This window comes from Lithobates pipiens, unplaced genomic scaffold (assembly GCF_037356315.1).
Source record: "Lithobates pipiens isolate NorthernLeopardFrog02 unplaced genomic scaffold, aLitPip1_a1.2 Scaffold_30, whole genome shotgun sequence".
NCBI classification, from domain to species: Eukaryota; Metazoa; Chordata; class Amphibia; order Anura; family Ranidae; genus Lithobates; species Lithobates pipiens.
Window position 1 is genome coordinate 183301584 of NW_027507791.1, and position 6000 is coordinate 183307583.

At 52.2% G+C, this 6000-nt stretch overlaps 13 non-coding genes and 13 pseudogenes across 13 annotated transcripts; all 26 read right to left on the reverse strand.

Moving 5' to 3' along the window:
* Positions 1-79: 79 nt before the first annotated feature.
* On the reverse strand, positions 80-198 carry LOC143944252 (5S ribosomal RNA; annotated as a pseudogene).
* Positions 199-307: 109 nt separating this feature from the next.
* Positions 308-426, reverse strand: LOC143953241 (5S ribosomal RNA). The gene has a single exon (XR_013268341.1). It is a non-coding gene; the product is annotated as a 5S ribosomal RNA (ribosomal RNA).
* A 109-nt stretch (positions 427-535) lies between these two features.
* LOC143952073 (5S ribosomal RNA) lies at positions 536-654 on the reverse strand. The gene has a single exon (XR_013267285.1). It is a non-coding gene; the product is annotated as a 5S ribosomal RNA (ribosomal RNA).
* A 109-nt stretch (positions 655-763) lies between these two features.
* Positions 764-882, reverse strand: LOC143944444 (5S ribosomal RNA; annotated as a pseudogene).
* Positions 883-991: 109 nt separating this feature from the next.
* Positions 992-1110, reverse strand: LOC143945554 (5S ribosomal RNA; annotated as a pseudogene).
* Positions 1111-1219: 109 nt separating this feature from the next.
* LOC143945555 (5S ribosomal RNA) lies at positions 1220-1338 on the reverse strand (annotated as a pseudogene).
* Positions 1339-1447: 109 nt separating this feature from the next.
* LOC143954992 (5S ribosomal RNA) lies at positions 1448-1567 on the reverse strand (annotated as a pseudogene).
* Positions 1568-1676: 109 nt separating this feature from the next.
* Positions 1677-1795, reverse strand: LOC143953478 (5S ribosomal RNA). The gene has a single exon (XR_013268556.1). It is a non-coding gene; the product is annotated as a 5S ribosomal RNA (ribosomal RNA).
* A 109-nt stretch (positions 1796-1904) lies between these two features.
* Positions 1905-2023, reverse strand: LOC143947716 (5S ribosomal RNA; annotated as a pseudogene).
* A 109-nt stretch (positions 2024-2132) lies between these two features.
* Positions 2133-2251, reverse strand: LOC143947086 (5S ribosomal RNA; annotated as a pseudogene).
* A 109-nt stretch (positions 2252-2360) lies between these two features.
* LOC143947310 (5S ribosomal RNA) lies at positions 2361-2479 on the reverse strand (annotated as a pseudogene).
* A 109-nt stretch (positions 2480-2588) lies between these two features.
* On the reverse strand, positions 2589-2707 carry LOC143947698 (5S ribosomal RNA). Its single transcript, XR_013265328.1, has one exon. It is a non-coding gene; the product is annotated as a 5S ribosomal RNA (ribosomal RNA).
* Positions 2708-2816: 109 nt separating this feature from the next.
* LOC143946749 (5S ribosomal RNA) lies at positions 2817-2935 on the reverse strand (annotated as a pseudogene).
* Positions 2936-3044: 109 nt separating this feature from the next.
* On the reverse strand, positions 3045-3163 carry LOC143943635 (5S ribosomal RNA; annotated as a pseudogene).
* Positions 3164-3272: 109 nt separating this feature from the next.
* LOC143951356 (5S ribosomal RNA) lies at positions 3273-3391 on the reverse strand. The gene has a single exon (XR_013266636.1). It is a non-coding gene; the product is annotated as a 5S ribosomal RNA (ribosomal RNA).
* A 109-nt stretch (positions 3392-3500) lies between these two features.
* Positions 3501-3619, reverse strand: LOC143945070 (5S ribosomal RNA; annotated as a pseudogene).
* A 109-nt stretch (positions 3620-3728) lies between these two features.
* On the reverse strand, positions 3729-3847 carry LOC143951238 (5S ribosomal RNA). The gene has a single exon (XR_013266529.1). It is a non-coding gene; the product is annotated as a 5S ribosomal RNA (ribosomal RNA).
* A 109-nt stretch (positions 3848-3956) lies between these two features.
* Positions 3957-4075, reverse strand: LOC143950876 (5S ribosomal RNA). The gene has a single exon (XR_013266202.1). It is a non-coding gene; the product is annotated as a 5S ribosomal RNA (ribosomal RNA).
* Positions 4076-4184: 109 nt separating this feature from the next.
* LOC143951395 (5S ribosomal RNA) lies at positions 4185-4303 on the reverse strand. Its single transcript, XR_013266671.1, has one exon. It is a non-coding gene; the product is annotated as a 5S ribosomal RNA (ribosomal RNA).
* A 109-nt stretch (positions 4304-4412) lies between these two features.
* On the reverse strand, positions 4413-4531 carry LOC143943546 (5S ribosomal RNA; annotated as a pseudogene).
* Positions 4532-4640: 109 nt separating this feature from the next.
* LOC143950215 (5S ribosomal RNA) lies at positions 4641-4759 on the reverse strand. Its single transcript, XR_013265638.1, has one exon. It is a non-coding gene; the product is annotated as a 5S ribosomal RNA (ribosomal RNA).
* A 109-nt stretch (positions 4760-4868) lies between these two features.
* On the reverse strand, positions 4869-4987 carry LOC143954691 (5S ribosomal RNA). The gene has a single exon (XR_013269656.1). It is a non-coding gene; the product is annotated as a 5S ribosomal RNA (ribosomal RNA).
* Positions 4988-5096: 109 nt separating this feature from the next.
* On the reverse strand, positions 5097-5215 carry LOC143954532 (5S ribosomal RNA). Its single transcript, XR_013269514.1, has one exon. It is a non-coding gene; the product is annotated as a 5S ribosomal RNA (ribosomal RNA).
* Positions 5216-5324: 109 nt separating this feature from the next.
* On the reverse strand, positions 5325-5443 carry LOC143953547 (5S ribosomal RNA). The gene has a single exon (XR_013268619.1). It is a non-coding gene; the product is annotated as a 5S ribosomal RNA (ribosomal RNA).
* A 109-nt stretch (positions 5444-5552) lies between these two features.
* On the reverse strand, positions 5553-5671 carry LOC143948694 (5S ribosomal RNA; annotated as a pseudogene).
* Positions 5672-5780: 109 nt separating this feature from the next.
* LOC143950216 (5S ribosomal RNA) lies at positions 5781-5899 on the reverse strand. Its single transcript, XR_013265639.1, has one exon. It is a non-coding gene; the product is annotated as a 5S ribosomal RNA (ribosomal RNA).
* Positions 5900-6000: the final 101 nt, after the last annotated feature.

Genomic DNA, 6000 nt, shown 5'->3' on the forward strand with positions numbered 1-6000 from the left:
CAAAAGCCAAGGTGGTCACCTCGGGCATTCTTGAGGAAAAATACAGCAGGTCGCCAAAGCCAACAACATAATGGAAAAAAGCCTTCGGCACCTGGTATTCCCAGGCGGTCTCCCATCCAGGTACTAACCAGACCCGACCCTGCTTAGCATCCGAGATCAGACGAGATCGAGCGCGTTCAGGGTGATGTGGCCGTCGGCTATCTTGCCCCCTACTTACAACTCTCTTGACAAAAGCCAAGGTGGTCACCTCGGGCAATCGAGAGGAAAAATACAGCAGGTCGCCAAAGCCAACAACATAATGGAAAAAAGCCTACGGCACCTGGTATTCCCAGGCGGTCTCCCATCCAGGTACTAACCAGGCCTGACCCTGCTTATCATCTGAGATCAGACGAGATCAAGCGCATTCAGGGTGATGTGGCCGTAGGCGATCTTGCCACCTACTTACAACTCTCTTGACAAAAGCCAAGGTGGTCACCTCGGGCAATCAAGAGGAAAAATACAGCAGGTCGCCAAAGCCAACAACATAATGGAAAAAAGCCTACGGCACCTGGTATCCCCAGGCGGTCTCCCATCAAGGTACTAACCAGGCCCGACCCTGCTTAGCATCCGAGATCAGACGAGATCGAGCGCATTCAGGGTGATGTGGCCGTAGGCAATCTTGCACCCTACTTACAACTCTCTTGACAAAAGCCAAGGTGGTCACCTCGGGTAATCGAGAGGAAAAATACAGCAGGTCGCCAAAGCCAACAACATAATGGAAAAAAGCCTACGGCACCTGGTATGCTCAGGCGGTCTCCCATCCAGGTACTAACCAGGCCCGACCCTGCTTAGCATCCGAGATCAGACGAGATCGAGCGCATTCAGGGTGATGTGGCCGTACGCGTTCTTGCACCCTACTTACAACTCTCTTGACAAAAGCTAAGGTGGTCACCTCGGTCAAACGAGAGGAAAAATACAGCAGGTCGCCAAAGCCAACAACATAATGGAAAAAAGCCTACGGCACCTGGTATTCCCAGGCGGTCTCCCATCCAGGTACTGACCAGGCCCGACCCTGCTTAGCATCCAAAATCAGACGAGATCAAGCGGATTCAGGGTGATGTGGCCGTAGGCGACCTTGCACCCTACTTACAACTCTCTTGACAAAAGCCAAGGTGGTCACCTCGGGCAATCGAGAGGAAAAATACAGCAGGTCGCCAAAGCCAACAACATAATGGAAAAAAGCCTACGGCACCTGGTATTCCCAGGCGGTCTCCCATCCAGGTACTGACCAGGCCCGACCCTGCTTAGCATCCAAAATCAGACGAGATCAAGCGGATTCAGGGTGATGTGGCCGTAGGCGACCTTGCACCCTACTTACAACTCTCTTGACAAAAGCCAAGGTGGTCACCTCGGGAAATCGAGAGGAAAAATACAGCAGGTCGCCAAAGCCAACAACATAATGGAAAAAAGCCTACGGCACCTGGTATTCCCAGGCGGTCTCCCATCCAGGTACTAACCAGGCCCCACCCTGCTTAGCATGCGAGATCAGACGAGATCAAGCTGCATTCAGGGTGATGTGGCCGTAGGCGATCTTGCACCCTACTTACAACTCTCTTGACAAAAACCAAGGTGGTCACCTCGGGCAATCAAGAGGAAAAATACAGCAGGTCGCCAAAGCCAACAACATAATGGAAAAAAGCCTACGGCACCTGGTATTCCCAGGCGGTCTCCCATCCAGGTATTAATCAGGCCTGACCCTGCTTAGCATCCGAGATCAGACGAGATCGAGTGCATTCAGGGTGATGTGGCCGTAGGCAATCTTGCACCCTACTTACAACTCTCTTGACAAAAGCCAAGGTGGTCCCCTCGGGCAATCGAGAGGAAAAATACAGCAGGTCGCCAAAGCCAACAACATAATGGAAAAAAGCCTACGGCACCTGGTATGCTCAGGCGGTCTCCCATCCAGGTACTAACCAGGCCCGACCCTGCTTAGCATCCGAGATCAGACGAGATCGAGCGCATTCAGGGTAATGTGGCTGGAGGCGATCTTGTACCCTACTTACAACTCTCTTGACAAAAGCCAAGGTGGTCACCTCGGGCAAACGAGAGGAACAATACAGCAGGTCGCCAAAGCCAACAACATAATGGAAAAAAGCCTACGGCACCTGATATTCCCAGGCGGTCTCCCATCCAGGTACTAACTAGACCCGACCCTGCTTAGCATCCGCGATCAGACGAGATCGAGCGCATTCAGGGTGATGTGGTCGTAGGCGATCTTGCACACTACTTACAACTCTCTTGACAAAAGCCAAGGTGGTCATCTCGGGCAATCAAGAGGAAAAATACAGCAGGTCGCCAAATTCAACAACATAATGGAAAAAAGCCTACGGCAACTGGTATTCCCAGGCGGTCTCCCATCCAGGTACTAACCAGGCCTGACGCTGCTTAGCATCCGAAATCAGACGAGATCGAGCGCATTCAGGGTGATGTGGCCGTAGGCAATCTTGCCCCCTACTTACAACTCTCTTGACAAAAGCCAAGGTGGTCACCTCGGGCAATCGAGATGAAAAATACAGCAGGTCGCCAAAGCCAACAACATAATGGAAAAAAGCCTACGGCACCTGGTATTCCCAGGCGGTCTCCCATTCAGGTACTAACCAGGCCCGACCCTGCTTAGCATCCGAGATCAGACGAGATCGAGCGCATTCAGGGTGATGTGGCCGTAGGCGATCTTGCCCCCTACTTACAACTCTCTTGACAAAAGCCAAGGTGGTCACCTCGAGCAATCGAGAGGAAAAATACAGCAGGTCGCCAAAGCCAACAACATAATGGAAAAAAGGCTACGGCACCTGGTATCCCCAGGCGGTTTCCCATCCAGGTACTAACCAGGCCCGACCCTGCTTAGCATCCGAGATCAGACGAGATCGAGCGCATTCAGGGTGATGTGTCCGTAAGCAATCTTGCACCCTACTTACAACTCTCTTGACAAAAGCCAAGGTGGTCACCTCGGGCAATCGAGAGGAAAAATACAGCAGGTCGCCACAGCCAACAACATAATGGAAAAAAGCCTATGGCACCTGGTATGCTCAGGCGGTCTCCCATCCAGGTACTAACCAGGCCCGACCCTGCTTAGCATCCGAGATCAGATGAGATCGAGCGCATTCAGGGTGATGTGGCCGTAGGCGATCTTGCACCCTACTTACAACTCTCTTGACAAAAGCTAAGGTGGTCACCTCGGTCAATCGAGAGGAAAAATACAGCAGGTCGCCATAGCCAACAACATAATGGAAAAAAGCCTACGGCACCTGGTATTCCCAGGCGGTCTCCCATCCAGGTACTAACCAGGCCCGACCCTGCTTAGCATCCGAGATCAGACGAGATCAAGCGCATTCAGGGTGATATGGCTGTAGGCGATCTTGCACCCTACTTACAACTCTCATGACAAAAGCCAAGGTGGTCACCTCGGGCAATCGAGAGGAAAAATACAGCAGGTCGCCAAAGCCAACAACATAATGGAAAAAAGCCTACGGCACCTGGTATTCCCAGGCGGTCTCCCATCCAGGTACTAACCAGGCATGACCCTGCTTAGCATCCGAGATCAGACGAGATCGAGCGCATTCAGTGTGATGTGGCCATAGACGATCTTGCACCCTACTTACAACTCTCTTGACAAAAGCCAAGGTGGTCACCTCGGGCAATCTTGAGGAAAAATACAGCAGGTCGCCAAAGCCAACAACATAATGGAAAAAAGCCTACGGCACCTGGTATTCCCAGGTGGTCTCCCATCCAGGTACTAACCAGGCCCGACCCTGCTTAGCATCCGAGATCAGACGAGATCGAGCGCATTCAGGGTGATGTGGCTGTAGGCTATCTTGCCCCCTACTTACAACTCTCTTGACAAAAGCCAAGGTGGTCACCTCGGGCAATCGAGAGGAAAAATACAGCAGGTCGCCAAAGAAAACAACATAATGGAAAAAAGCCTACGGCACCTGGTATTCCCAGGCGGTCTCCCATCCAGGTACTAACCAGGCCCGACCCTGCTTAGCATCCGAGATCAGACGAGATCAAGCGCATTCAGGGTGATGTGACCGTAGGCGATCTTGCACCCTACTTACAACTCTCTTGACAAAAGCCAAGGTGGTCACCTCGGGCAATCGAGAGGAAAAATACAGCAGGTCGCCAAAGCCAACAACATAATGGAAAAAAGCCTACGGCACCTGGTATTCCCAGGCGGTCTCCCATCCAGGTACTAACCAGGCCTGACCCTGCTTAGCATCCGAGATCAGACGAGATCGAGCGCATTCAGGGTGATGTGGCCGTAGGCGATCTTGCACCCTACTTACAACTCTCTTGACAAAAGCCAAGGTGGTCACCTCGAGCAATCGAGAGGAAAAATACAGCAGGTCGCCAAAGCCAACAACATAATGGAAAAAAGCCTACGGCACCTGGTATTCCCAGGCGGTCTCCCATCCAGGTACTAACCAGGCCCGACCCTGCTTAGCATCCGAGATTAGACGAGATCGAGCGCATTCAGGGTGATGTGGGCGTAGGCGATCTTGCACCCTACTTACAACTCTCTTGACAAAAGCCAAGGTGGTCACCTCGGGCAATCGAGAGGAAAAATACAGCAGGTCGCCAAAGCCAACAACATAATGGAAAAAAGCCTACGGCACCTGGTATTCCCAGGCGGTCTCCCATCCAGGTACTAAACAGGCCCGACCCTGCTTAGCATCCGAGATCAGACGAGATCGAGCGCATTCAGGGTGATGTGGCCGTAGGCAATCTTGCACCCTACTTACAACTCTCTTGACAAAAGCCAAGGTGGTCACCTCGGGCAATCGAGAGGAAAAATACAGCAGGTCGCCAAAGCCAACAACATAATGGAAAAAAGCCTACGGCACCTGGTATGCTCAGGCGGTCTCCCATCCAGGTACTAACCAGGCCCGACCCTGCTTAGCATCCGAGATCAGACGAGATCGAGCGCATTCAGGGTGATGTGGCCGTAAGCGATCTTGCACCCTACTTACAACTCTCTTGACAAAAGCCAAGGTGGTCACCTCGGGCAATCGAGAGGAAAAATACAGCAGGTCGCCAAAGCCAACAACATAATGGAAAAAAGCCTACGGCACATGGTATACCCAGGCGGTCTCCCATCCAGGTACTAACCAGGCCCGACCCTGCTTAGCATCCGAGATCAGACGAGATCGAGCGCATTCAGGGTGATGTGGCCGTAGGCGATCTTGCACCCTACTTACAACTCTCTTGACAAAAGCCAAGGTGGTCACCTCGGGCAATGGAGAGGAAAAATACAGCAGGTCGCCAAAGCCAACAACATAATGGAAAAAAGCCTACGGCACCTGGTATTCCCAGGCGGTTTCCCATCAAGGTACTAACCAGGCCCGACTCTGCTTAGCATCCGAGATCAAACGAGATCGAGCGCATTCAGGGTGATGTGGCCGTAGGCGATCTTGCACCCTACTTACAACTCTCTTGACAAAAGCCAAGGTGGTCACCTCGGGCAATCAAGAGGAAAAATACAGCAGGTCGCCAAAGCCAACAACATAATGGAAAAAATCCTACGGCACCTGGTATTCCCAGGCGGTCTCAAATCCAGGTACTAACCAGGTCCGACCCTGCTTAGCATCTGAGATCAGACGAGATCGAGCGCACTCAGGGTGATGTGGCCGTAGGCGATCTTGCACCCTACTTACATCTCTCTTGACAAAAGCCAAGGTGGTCACCTCGGGCAATCGAGAGGAAAAATACAGCAGGTCGCCAAAGCCAACAACATAATGGAAAAAAGCCTACGGCACCTGGTATTCCCAGGCGGTCTCCCATCCAGGTACTAAACAGGCCCGACCCTGCTTAGCATCCGAGATCAGACGAGATCGAGCGCATTCAGGGTGATGTGGCCGTAGGCAATCTTGCACCCTACTTACAACTCTCTTGACAAAAGCCAAGGTGGTCAACTCGGGCAATCGAGAGGAAAAATACAGCAGGTCGCCAAAGCCAACAACATAA